The sequence below is a fragment of the Saccostrea cucullata genome, unplaced genomic scaffold (assembly GCF_032062105.1).
Source record: "Saccostrea cucullata isolate Sc308-1 unplaced genomic scaffold, CSIRO_AGI_Scuc_v1 ctg57, whole genome shotgun sequence".
Taxonomy (NCBI): domain Eukaryota; kingdom Metazoa; phylum Mollusca; class Bivalvia; order Ostreida; family Ostreidae; genus Saccostrea; species Saccostrea cuccullata.
Window position 1 is genome coordinate 498,364 of NW_026938498.1, and position 13,378 is coordinate 511,741.

Sequence of the window (13,378 nt, forward strand, 5' to 3'; positions counted from 1 at the left end):
GATTAATTAAAACTAAACATTAAATCTCATATTTTATCTGTTATTCATTATATCTATTCTCAGTTTATGAATGGTACCGAGACCTTATATAGAAAGAAAGCAGGATCATAGGATTTTGCATTTTATTTGTTTTCAACATCTTCATCGTTAACAAAAAATTGTCTCAGTGAGACCGTACAGTGAAATGATAAATGAAGCCACTGTGATCAATGCATTATTCCTTCTAAAGGCCCTGTATCACATTATACACCTACACAATGTTATTTGTTTTCAACATCTTCATCGTTAACAAAAAATTGTCTCAGTGAGACCGTACAGTGAAATGATAAATGAAGCCACTGTGATCAATGCATTATTCCTTCTAAAGGCCCTGTATCACATTATACACCTACACAATGTCTGACAGTGCAGACTTATTACAATTTTGAATGTATATAATTGACAATTAAAGACATTTTTAACTTCTGTTTCACTTTTCCATTGTTTTCCTGAATTTTTTCAAGTTTTGAAACTTATTAATTTCAATGGATGATAGGTACCATAAAAAAGTGAATTCACATGAATTCAAACAAACAAAAAAAACAAGCAAAAAAAATCTCATAAACAGTTTTTCCTTGCTTTGACAAATTATTTTCCATGTACAAATTCAGAATAAATTACTGATAGTAACTTGTAAAATATTTACTGCTACTCTTTACAAATTTCTTCACTCTTTTGACTGACAAATCACTAACACTAGCAAGTCATGAATCATGAAATGTAAAATGTTGGCTAGAAGTTTCACTGTCCCCCTGAGTAGAATTTACATCAAGATTGAAGACCATTTACTCTATTTACAGTATTACAAACATTCACTTTGATGTTCTGGAGAACTCCCTTTGCAGGTTTTTTCTTCTTTGGATTTCATTAAGAATAAACATTCACATACAAGTACATTATGTACATGCATTGCATACATATGTAATAATATAAAAAGAACAAATGGAAAGAAAAACTTATATAATCACATCCATATTATTCACTCATCAAACGTTTTCATTTCTTTTTTTCGTATACATTTCTTTAAAAATAAATTCATCTGAAAACATAAATATTTAATAGATGTACATGTATATATAAAATAATTTTCATTTATTTGATTGAGATTTTCTTCTAAAATGATTTAGCACTATAACTCAGACCCATATAAATATTACAGAAATTTCTCCATTGAATAGAAAGTACATGTACATGTATTCAAAAACATGTCATTTTTTGGGTTTAAACTTGCATTAAATCTTTAAATTTGCTTTGCAGAGTTCAATAACTAAAGCAATATATTATTTTACACTGTCACACTTGCTGTCTTTGTATGATAAAAATACTCTTACCTACAGCCAACATATTAAATCACAAATTTTCTTTATCATACACAGGCATTCATACACCAGACATTTTACCACTTCTAGACACATTAACCCAATCAGCAACATGCACCACACAACATTAACATTAAGATCACAGATAATATTTTTTTCTTACATGATACAATATTTTCCCTCGAAGATAAAAAAATTCATTCATGGTGTAAAGGCAGGTGCTGAGACTGACTTATTTGCCATACGTGAGATCCAACATTATCCTCAACAAAATGATAGCACCCTCACATACACATTAACACATGTACACACATGTAACTTGATATCAATAAATACAATGTATTTTTTTTAGTAAATTGTCTAGTTTTCCTAATATGAGGCACCTCGTTAATTAAAGTTGAATTTAAATTTAAATCCGCCCCCTCCGAATGGGTTAAAGCCCTCGTGCCAGAATGGACCCCCTCCTCCCTGTTGTTGCTGCTCAGGGTCTAATGGATCCTCACCATTATCAAATTTCTGTCTCTTTTCTGAAATGATAGCATAATATTATACAATGACAACATAATATTAGATATGACAGCATAATATTAGACAATGACAGCATAATAGTAGACAATGACAGCATAATAGTGGACAATGACAGCATAATAGTAGACAATGACAGCATAATAGTAGACAATGACAGCATAATAGTAGACAATGACAGCATTATAATAGATAAGATAGCATAACAAGAGATGTTTGTAAAACACTAATGCCCCCCTTCCCCCCAAATTGGAATTTTTCCAAGTCCAAAAGGGCATAGCTCTGTCAAAAATGGTGCGATCGTATCCAAAACAGAACTTGACCTAGATATTTATCTGATAAATCTGTATACTAAATTTCATTTCAGTATAAGCAACCTCTGTGAAGAAAATGAACGGAAACTGTAAATAATTGGAATGTTTCTAAGTCCAAGGGGCATAATTCTGTCAAGAAAAGCACAATCATATCCAAACCAGAACTTGATCTACATATTCATCTGATATATCTGTATACCAAATTTCATTTCAGTATGTGCAACTGTTGTGAAGAAAATGGACGTAAACTAAGTGGACCGACAGACAGCAGCAAAGCAATATGGAATTTTTCTTCGAAGGGGGGCATAATAATAGACAATGATAGCATGAAACATGTAGTACACACAAACTCACAGACACCTTAATAACAAATTTATACCGAGCTTTTAAACATTAGTTAATACTATTAAGAGATGATTTTCTTCATTAAAAAAAAAATATATATATCTTTTGAACAACATTCAAGTTCATTCAAAGATTATTATCCATTGTACATATATACATGAATATACATGCACATGTACACATGAGAGATTTTCCTTCATATGAAAACTGATACTCTGAATATAGCCAAACCTTTATCTGTAAGAACTTCTTTGGCAGCAGCGATGTCTATAAATTTCTTCTCGGCCATGGGTTTATTGTCTCCTTCATATTTATCAGGATGCCATTTAGCTGCCAGTTTTCTGTAGGCTTTTAAGATTTCTTTTTTCCTTGCAGTTCTAAAAAGAAAACGCACAACTTGATTATACTTTAATGAAAATGTAACAGAAACTCCATGTTAGCTATGTTTGGGTAAAAGTTACTTCCCTTTACATGCTACCAGAATGCATTAGAAGCAAAGTTGAACATATTTGAAAAAAATTGATTGTTTCTAATGAATGCAAAGGATATCAAACCTTTTAACTCCTAAAATTTTGTAATAGTCTCTCTTCTTTGATTGTTTTAACAGTTTCTGTGCACGGTTCAATCCATCCTGAGCCCTGCGGTTATGTTCGTCTATATTGGTTGCTTTTTGGAAATCATTAATTGCTGAAATAAAAAGTTTACATGATTACCAAACAAACATATAAGACATAAAATTCTCCAGTCTCCACTTCCCATGATTTTTATCATAAACATATTTTTTGGCAGTTCATAATTGCTCTTGTGCAGAGTTGAAGTTTTTCATCTCAAAAATAAAGTTATGTCCACAGCTCTCTCCAAACAAAAATAAAAAGATATACACACATGAATTCAAAGTGAACATCTACTAACTAACAAGTGTATATAATAAAAGTTTATATAACTACCGGGTATATCATTCTAATCATTAGCTAAGCTGTTGCTGTACCTTCGTCCCATTTTTCACTGGCTAAATACATATATATCTTCTCTGCTCAATAATCTGTTACAATGCATCAAAGCGTCCTGAAGATTGCCTCCCTACAACGATTCAAGTGTATATTCATATTAAGATACTGATTTCAATATGTTTCTGAAAATAAAACATATTGGGAATATAGAAAGTAACAAAATAGTAAAACATTTGGAATTTAGAATATATGGTTATAATGAAATTTTAAATTTACAATTTGAAATTAAATACATGAAAGTGCACATTGTGTTAAAAGTTTACACATCCTTCTCTATAAAAATGAGAGATTTTTCTTCGTATAAAAAATTTATTTACCAATTCATTTCCCTAGGAAATATGATACAGAAAACAAAAAAATATTTCAAATATGAATATCAAAGACATTTTTTTCCGTTCTGGGTGGACCTGCCAAAATTTACCTTTCCATAACAATGACAGAGATATGATTGTCCCTTGAGCTGGTAGTCTACGTTGGGTCCCCTTCATGAACTGCTTTGCTTTGTTCAGACACTCATCATACTGGCCGGCGACCTTGGCCTCCTGAGCTGCGTTCAGTTGTTTGACGAGTTTCTTGACCTTTTTATAGTGGGGTTGGCACTGCTTGTCATCTGGGTCTAGCTTCAAACACTCTCTGATTTGACTGTGAGGGAAGAGAGGGAATATGAAGGATTAATTTATAGCCAAGATGTATGTTTTTACAAATCTCTGGAAAAGAATTCATACACATCTATGCTAAACATTTATGCACCAAAGAAATCTACCTTCAAGATATTTACAGTAAAATCAAAATCTATAAAATTTTTGTGGTTTGAAGGCCTATTTGGATTTAATTTTGCAGTTGTCGAGTGTAGGACTTGTAGTTTGAAATTTTAATGTTTTATAAAGGACATGAATTTATAAGTCTCTTCCTATCATGAAAACATTGAAAATTAACCATAAATCAGAGTTTTCACAGTATTCTATATTTTATGGTTGAATGAAGGTGTGCCAAACAAAAACACACATGCAAACAGAGAGTTGGATTCAACGTTGAAAGTTTTCAGATTAAACGCTTACTTTAGTGATTCCTCTGCCTCCCCCAGCTTGTAGTAGAGATCGCTCATCTTATAAAACGCTGGTCTGTTGTCGCTCCGTAAGGACGTTGTGGGGCGTATGTCACTTATAGCTTTTTTATTTGTATGTAGCACTCTGCTCTTGTCTCGTGTAAGCTTGGATCCCAAGGACATTTCTGTTGGAAAATTACAAAGACAGTTTAATGACTTTTCAGTTTAGAAGAAAAAATATCTAATCTTTGTTTCTTACTTATGCTAGCATTTTAGAAAGACATGAAAAAAATGTTTATATAATCTACAGAAATTTGAACTTTTTTGAAATTCTCTATAATTTTTAAAAATAACAATATTTTGCTGTGTCATTCTATAAGCTAGATTTATTAAAATTTACTGGTATTTAAACCATTTGCAAAATTTTATTCTAGTGTAACAGTTGGATTTTTTTCCATATAAAAATGCCAAATCACATGTACATGTTTTCTAGAACTGGCCTTGGGGCCATAAAACTTAGTTGAGCTCACTTTTGATCTCTGTCACTTTTACTAAAGGAATTAATGGTAGAAAAATGATACTGAGATCAAAAGCGGCTCATCTAAGTTTGATGGCCCTCCCTGAACTACAATTCAATCCTGGTATATACAGCAAGTGAAAATTCAATGCACACTTATATATATGAAAAAACGTAGTTTGTTCCTTTGTTTATTGTAGAGATATCAAAAAGAAGACAGAAATATACCTCAATGGCCCTCCCTAGAAGTTCAACAGCACCAGGTAATTGACCGTGTTCCACTAGCATGTAAGCCTCCTCGATGTCTCGTCGCAGTTCAGCCATAGAAGTAAGCTGAGAGGAAGCCTCCTCATTAGGACCTCTCTCCAACTAAATTAAACAACAGCTGATATAAACAAGCCATTCACAAATCCATATGTGCACAAAAGTTATAAAAGAGGAATTTGGCATTTTTTTTAAATGTGATCCATGTTTGTTTTTTTTTTTAAAAAGAAAGAAGTTAGGGAATGTCACTTTAATTCACATGCATTGTGCTAGTCAACTGCTTTTTATCCTACCTCCCACCAACTGATTTTACATGCAAGCAGTTTCTTTTGTACTGATGCTAGGATGGATTTCATGCAAGTATACAATTTATTCATAACGACAAGCGCACGTTGGTTTCAAATGAATAAATATTTCATCAATATCCCTGACAAGAATAAGACATATCATATCCTATATTGCTCTAGATTAAAATTCTGACTTCATTCATTGAAGTAAAATTAACATTCAATTTTATACTTCTTATGCAACTCTACTGTTGCTTTTGGTCAGGTGTGGGAATGTGTGTGCTTTCTCACCACTGCTTTATAATCTTTCTCTGCATCATCAAGTTTTCCTTGCTTTAATAAAACACTGGCTCGCTGCATCCTTGCCTAATTTGAGAAGTGAGTTAAATTAGTCAACTACATTAACTCATGGAAATTAAATAAAATCTAACAAACAAATTCTGATAGCCTATAGATGTCTCTACCTTATACAGTTTAAAATGAATTTAAGTCTTTCTTAAATATTATTTGAAATGTCATTTCAAGGCTTACAGCAGTAAAATCTGGCTTTAGTTCAATGACTTTTGTCAGGTCAGGTAAAGCAGATTTAGATTTTCCCATGGCTAGAAAAACTGTTGCTCTTCTAAAGTAAGTCATGTAGTTGTTTGGGTCCCCATCTAAAATTAAGAAATGTTTAATTAGAAGTTACAACTGAAAATATTGAGTCTGTCAATTAAAACAAGTGAAACCAATGGTTTGAATCGCCATGGAAAACAAAATTATATCGATTCCATGGATAATGTACATAATGTTGTTGTATATATTAATTTAGATTATCTCTTTTCCTTTCTCTCAGGGGTTTTGAAGCTAATTAGAACATTAAAAAAAAATCAAAGTACTGAAAGTTAAAAAGCGGTTAGCATGCTTTCATCGAATATGTACAGTGTACAATAACAAAAAATGCATTGAATGATGAAAAAGTAAGAATATCTTTTTCCAATGTCATCAGCGATAAAAAATGAATCTTAACAAGCTGAATTTTGTAGGAAACTAAATGGTAAAACCAATAACACAAATGTCACAAATGTTTGTTTCAAAATATCAATGAGATTTTCAGTTTGAAAGACAGGAAGTTCAATTTCCAAAAATTTCTCCCTAATTGTCTCCATTGGTGGCGTCCAAAAGTGCTCAGAACAAAAAAATAATTATGTCGATGTTGCAAATTTAATTGGCTTTCATGCTCTATTGATTCTGAAATTAGGTAACTGTAAAGGCTACTATAGCAAACAACTCAAAAAGAAAATAAAATGATAATTCAAATTCTTTAGATTAATTGGTTTGCTTTGTACATAGATCTTTAGCTGGCTAGGCTGAGAATAACGGATGGACGAGCAGAGAATTAATTAATTTCAGAGAGCATCAGTTTCATAGGCTCACTGCGGGTAGCAGGTGTGACCTGTCATTGGGATGCTACTTCTCCTAGGCACCGGAACTTTCAAGGACTCGTTCTTATTTGACTGATCACTGTTCATTCTGTATTTTGATACAGATTTAAAGTACATCTGTTTTTTAATATTATGAACTATTTCTCTCACAGGAAGAAAAAGTAAACAAGATAATAAAGTTTTAAGAAATGTACATTATTGACTTTTCATACAATTAAATGTTCGAATAAGTAAATGGTATATGACAATTATTTAAAAAAGAGTCTTGCACGATATGTATAAACGAACATATACTGAGTATTTGGTAAATATTTTTCATGAAATATTGTATAAAAAGGGAAGTTGTTGTTTAATCCATCAATACTAGTATTTTAAAAATTCAAAGGTTCACTAAAAGTCAGTGTATAACAAACAATTTAATTGTCCATTGCAAGAATTACCTAGGTATCATTGTCACTTTCTTCAATATGTTGCATAAGCAATACATTGTTTTTTTTTGTTTTTTTTTTTTTACTAAAAATCAAGTATGCGAATTTCTATCAATATGCCTGTAAGCATCTGTATTTAAAATTTTTATTACTTCTCGAAGGCTCAAAATGATAATTAACAATATGGACAAATTCAAATTTAAAAAGTATTTTTACAACTTATACCTTGCATAGGAATTTAGCAAACTTTCAAAAATAATCATTCATTAGATATAATTTTCAATTTGTGCTAATTGTCAAGATTTTTCATGCCTCTTATAAAACGCTGCATATTTTATATCGGCTGATTTTTAGAAAAGGATCGAATGCCGATTAAATTTTTTCCATTTTTTTTAAAATTAATTTTAATATTTTCAGGCTCCCATTATTTTTTTTTTTTAATAAAAATGTGATCGTTTAAAATCGTTTGTAATAATTAGACTGAGTACAGGAATTTATGTTGGAAAAACAAAGCTTTTATCATCTTTTAAATAATTTCAATTTAGAAAAAAAAAAAACGAATCATTTTTTCATAACTGTACAACTTACAGATGTATTCAGTATTTCTATATAAAGGCTTTCTTCGTGTAAAATGTTTATATAATTAAAGGGATGAAATTTGAAAATGTTTGGAGAGATTCTCCTATGTTTTGCAGTGTAATAACCTTCAACCCCTTTAGTAAAATTTACCTGTGCCCAGTAAACCACTTGCAAAATTTTGTTCTGAGTGCCTTATAATTAATCACAGGCACCTGAATTTTTATGTAAAAATTAGCCAAATATCGAAACATTCTACCCCCTCTATATATAAATACACAAGGTGTGCAAAGTTTGACCACCTGTTCGATTCAGGCTTCAATTTAACACATAAATCGGATATGCCTACTGGTTTTCGTGTAGCATTAGGTTCAAATATGATATTTCTCGCTATACATTTCTTCCTAAATTTCAAATCTAACGCATTGATAATGTTATCAGCTAAACTTCATGCTGACTTCGAATTTCGTCACAGGGCCCGATCGCCATCAGCTGATGTCTAGGAAACCAAATGCTCCTACATCAACATTTTTTAATACAACAATTATAAATTTATTTCATTGACAAACAAAATCAGAAAAAAATTAAAAACCGAAAAATTATGTTGTTTTGATAATCTTGATTTTATTTAGCATATGTTATATGTGTTAGAAACAAATCATAGGTACTAGGTAGAGGCTTTGTTGAAGTTTCCGTTGTCGATAGGTAGCGCCTTATGGAAGTTTCAACAGGTGAGGTAATCGGACACATGCCATAAAGCGGCTAGCGAAGCTAACCGCTTAAAAATCAGCCATATTTTCCCAGTTTTGAATCTTTTTTTCCCAATTATGCATCCATGAAAAAAAAAAATTGAGAGTTCAGAAAGAAATAAAATATTTGTTTAAATTGTTTCCTTGCAGGAACCTCCTAAATTAGGACCTCTCTCGTATCATTGAGCTATGAAAATAAATGCAATACAGCTGATATAAACTATGTTTAGTGATTAGTTATTTAATCACTTTTGAGCCATGTAAAGTGCACTAAATCCTAAGAAAATAAAAAAGGAATTGCATTGTTTAAAATGTGATTCAAATTGGGAAAATTATCGTCATTTTAAAAGTTGGATAACCAAAATTCAGGGAATGTCCTCAAATTTTGCTTTTCATGCATTTTGTCATCAATTTAAATCTGGTTTTGAATAAACAGTTAAACAGGACAAACATGGGTACATAGGCTATTTAAAAAGTACATTAGCTTTGTCATTACTATCTTTGAATATTGCGGTTATTTGTTTTGCCGAGTGACAGTGCTAGTCACATTGTCCTAAAATTTCTTGTCACAATGGACAACTTTCTACCAATACCATGAATTGAATTGAACATGCAAGCGTGGGTATGTTTCTAGGTGCAGCTTACTAATGTTTAAAAGAAATATCTATTTTTGAAACCAAAATGATGTTTTTTTCATAAAGACAAGATACTCTGCACTCATAGTTGGTTACACAATAAATTAAATATTTCATCAATATCGAATGGACAAGAATAAAATATATCAGTTTCACTTTATTTGCAAGTGTGTTTTGTTTGGTTTATTTTTAATTAAGTTTCTTGGACTTTTAATTTTTAATTAATATTTGCTATGGAAATTGGAAAATATACACCTTTCTTTTGGGAAAAAAGGTACCTTTTTTGCTTTTGGTCAGGTCTGGGAATGTGTGTGCTTTATCACAAAAGTTGTATAATCTTTCTCCTTGTATCATCTAAAAATAGTAAGGGTTGCTAATTTAATAAAACACTGTCATCGACTTTTTTTTTTTTACTTTCCATTAAAATAGGCCTAATTTGAGAAATATTTTCATTAATTTTTGTCAACTATACATATTAAAAACATGGAAAACAACTAAAATCAAACATATTACAAATTGTTTTTTTTTATTTTGTTTTTTACTCCAGTCATGAATGTAAAGTAAATAATATTAAACATTTGTCAATGTTTTTTTCTCCTTGTAATTTTTTCTCCTTGTAATTTCTATTATTCATTAAAAAAAATATGCAGTCACACAATGATTGTTATAATACTAAAATAATATTTTTTGCTGAAATTTTCATTATCCAATTAAAACATATTATTTCATCTGAAACTTTTTCTTCACATCATGCAGTCATGAATACATCTAAATATTTTTCCTTGGAAGTTTTCATTACCCAATTGAAAAATATTATGTCAACTTAATTTTTTTTTTTACATTAGTGAGTCATAGAATTATAGGCATATAAAACAATTCTTTTTTTTATTATCCAATAATTCATCAAAAACTCTGTATATCTATCTACAGTTGTTCAATTAAAACAAGTGAAACCAATGATTTGAATTGCCATTAAAAACAAAATTATACCAATTCCATGGATAATGTACATAATGTTGTATATATCAATTTAGATTATCTCTTTTCCTTTCTCTCTTTTATCAGTCTATGAATGTGTTTTATACATTATCACAAAGTAAACATTTGTTACCAATTGCCCTATCCTATGTAAGTTATATGTATTGATATATTGATATATGTTGAATTGTTCATGATGTTGTTTGTCAATTTTGAATATGATGATTCATTATTGTGTTTTTTCTCTCAAGGTTTTGCTGAGAGAGAGAGAGAGAGAGAGAGAGAGAGAGAGAGAGAGAGAGAGAGAGAGAGAGAGAGAGAGAGAGAGAGAGAGATGAAACGAGGGATGGGACACTAACCAACTGCAGAGTGGTAATGTTGGAGGGCTTCTGCCAACTGTCCAGCAGCCAGCAGTTTCTTCCCCATCTCTAAGTGCTGCTCCACCTCCTTGCTATTAATGGCATATGATCCTGATCAAAACAAAATTTAAATTATAAATCAAAAGATTTGAAAGCTAAATTCACAAGTATTCGAGAAAACTCGAACTAATATAAAACAGAGGAAATTCAAGACAAACCTTTGAGGTAAACGTCAAGTAGTAGAAATATAAATAAGGATTTGGTGAAAATTACAACTCCTCCCATGTTCATATCTGTTATTTTTTCCTCAATCATGATGAAAATTCAGAGGGACATCGCGTAAAATTATTAAATGCAGGTTACACTGATCTGTCAACTTTTCTCGACTCTTCTTTGCAGAAAATCAAAATTGTAACTCGTGGTCTACTTTGATTGGTCAAAAAATAAACTTCCAGGTCATAGGTCATCAACTTAAATAGCTCGTTCGTAAAATGTAAATGGACCAATGGTTGAAAAACACGTCAAAAGGATTGTTATTTTTTTTTTAACCTGTTCAAGGGATTATCATGTGTACATTAAATTAAATCAGAAACATAATTAAAGTGGAATTTTTCTCTAAATTAATTCCAGACCTGATATAGTTTACTTCAGTCACGACAAATAGAAAAATGCAATTTTATTATTTTAATAATAGCTATAATACATTCTACCAAAAAACTCATCAATTAATATTTGAAAAATGCTCACTATCTTTGCGAGGAAGTATGACTAAATAAAGAAAAGTATTATTCACTTAGAAGCCCCCCCCCCCCCCATCATTCTTCTCCTATGTTTATGTACTTTAAAAACTTTAAAACTTTAAAAGTTGAACCCCCCTTCTTTTTTGAGTTTGGTACTTTTTATTTTGATCGCGAAAGTTTGTTTAAATTTAATTTGTCTACCCCCTTCCTTTTCAAGAAATGATAGAAAATTCGTATTTAATGTTATTTAATTTCATCCTCGTAATGCCAGGTCACAGGCACTTGTTTCAATAATAATTTTTTAACCCATAGTGTAATAATAACACACGTATCTAACTCCGAATTACACGGAAAGCCCCCTTCCAAGTTTATGTCCCAAATTGCGCGGCGGCGCATACTTGTAAGTTAAATCAATTATTTATTAAGAAACCAGTACATGAGATTCAATTAGCGGGGACATTAATTGAATTTAGCAAATTTAATTAATATACAATGTTATATTTTTTTTTTTTCGCAATAATTCGAATTCGGAATGGATTATATAATTTTTTGCTTACTTTTCTCGTATCAATTGAATTGTTAACTTAATTCAAATAATTATAAAACATTTTTAAAATATACTTTAATTTTTTATATTATATGTAGATCTATTTATATATCGACAAAGTGTATCGATTTGTAAAAGTTTGCAAATAGTTTATTCTTTAAAATTCTATATGTTTAACTGGGGCAATTTGAATTTGTAATTTACATCGATGTAGGGAGAGGGTGTAATAACTATAAATTAATAGTGTGCACAATCCCTTTATAACAATAAAATATGTTCAAAACAAATATACTTCAAAACTTACATACATGTAGTAGACGATCAGGAATGGTGTATTAAACTTGATTTTCCTATAGTTCCATCTTTTAAAAAAAATAGAGAAAGCGGGTATAAGCATCGCTTTAATTTCGACTGGAAAACCATATTTATATCAATCTAGCTATTTTTACCTATATTTTAAAAAAAATTATTTTTTTTACTATTTTTATAATCTAGCTATTTTTAAAATCAAAAATTAAAAATAAAGAAAAACGTATATAGCAACGCCGTGACGTCAGACCTTTGTGACTTCATAGTACAATAAAAAGTATTAACGTATATATGAGTATTGAGGAAATGTTTTCCTCATCTCAGAAAGTCCACGGAGATTACCATCTTAAGGTAGGCATACTTGAATTATTTCATTTTTTAAACATGGTATTTAAAATGCATGTACATGATCGAACATAATATTAAAAACAGTATACAGTGGTATATGGCTTTCAATGCGGTCGTCACAGATATATAAAGAAAGAAAAATCAAAGGGTGTTAAACTTATTTGAAGTGCAAAGACACTTGTTTCATTTATTTTTTTTTTTAAGTATAATAGTACATGTATAGTTTTATACTATGGGTTAAAATTTATCACAGAAACAGGAGTCTGTGTTTAAAGGTTATAGAAAACAAATACCTGCACATATTGAGTTACACACGGGAATAACTTTATCTGAGCTGCATGATAAAATACGACTGAAACTTAAACTGTTAAATAAATGCAACTTTAATGCAAGATAGCGCGACAGCACCATGAAGTTGTGCGGCGTAATAATAACATAAGCTGCAGTATTTTTTTTCGCAATCATTCAAAAAAAGATGATATAATTATTTACATGTACTTACTTTTCTCGTATCAAATACATGTACATTGTTAATTTCATATAATTATCATATAATTATAAAACATTACAAAAAAATTGTTAAATAATATTACATTTATCTATATATCTACAAAATGTAT

General features: G+C 30.4%; 1 pseudogene; it reads right to left on the bottom strand.

Annotated features, from left to right (window-relative positions):
- Positions 1 to 263: 263 nt before the first annotated feature.
- On the bottom strand, positions 264 to 11,229 carry LOC134250482 (dnaJ homolog subfamily C member 3-like; annotated as a pseudogene).
- Positions 11,230 to 13,378: the final 2,149 nt, after the last annotated feature.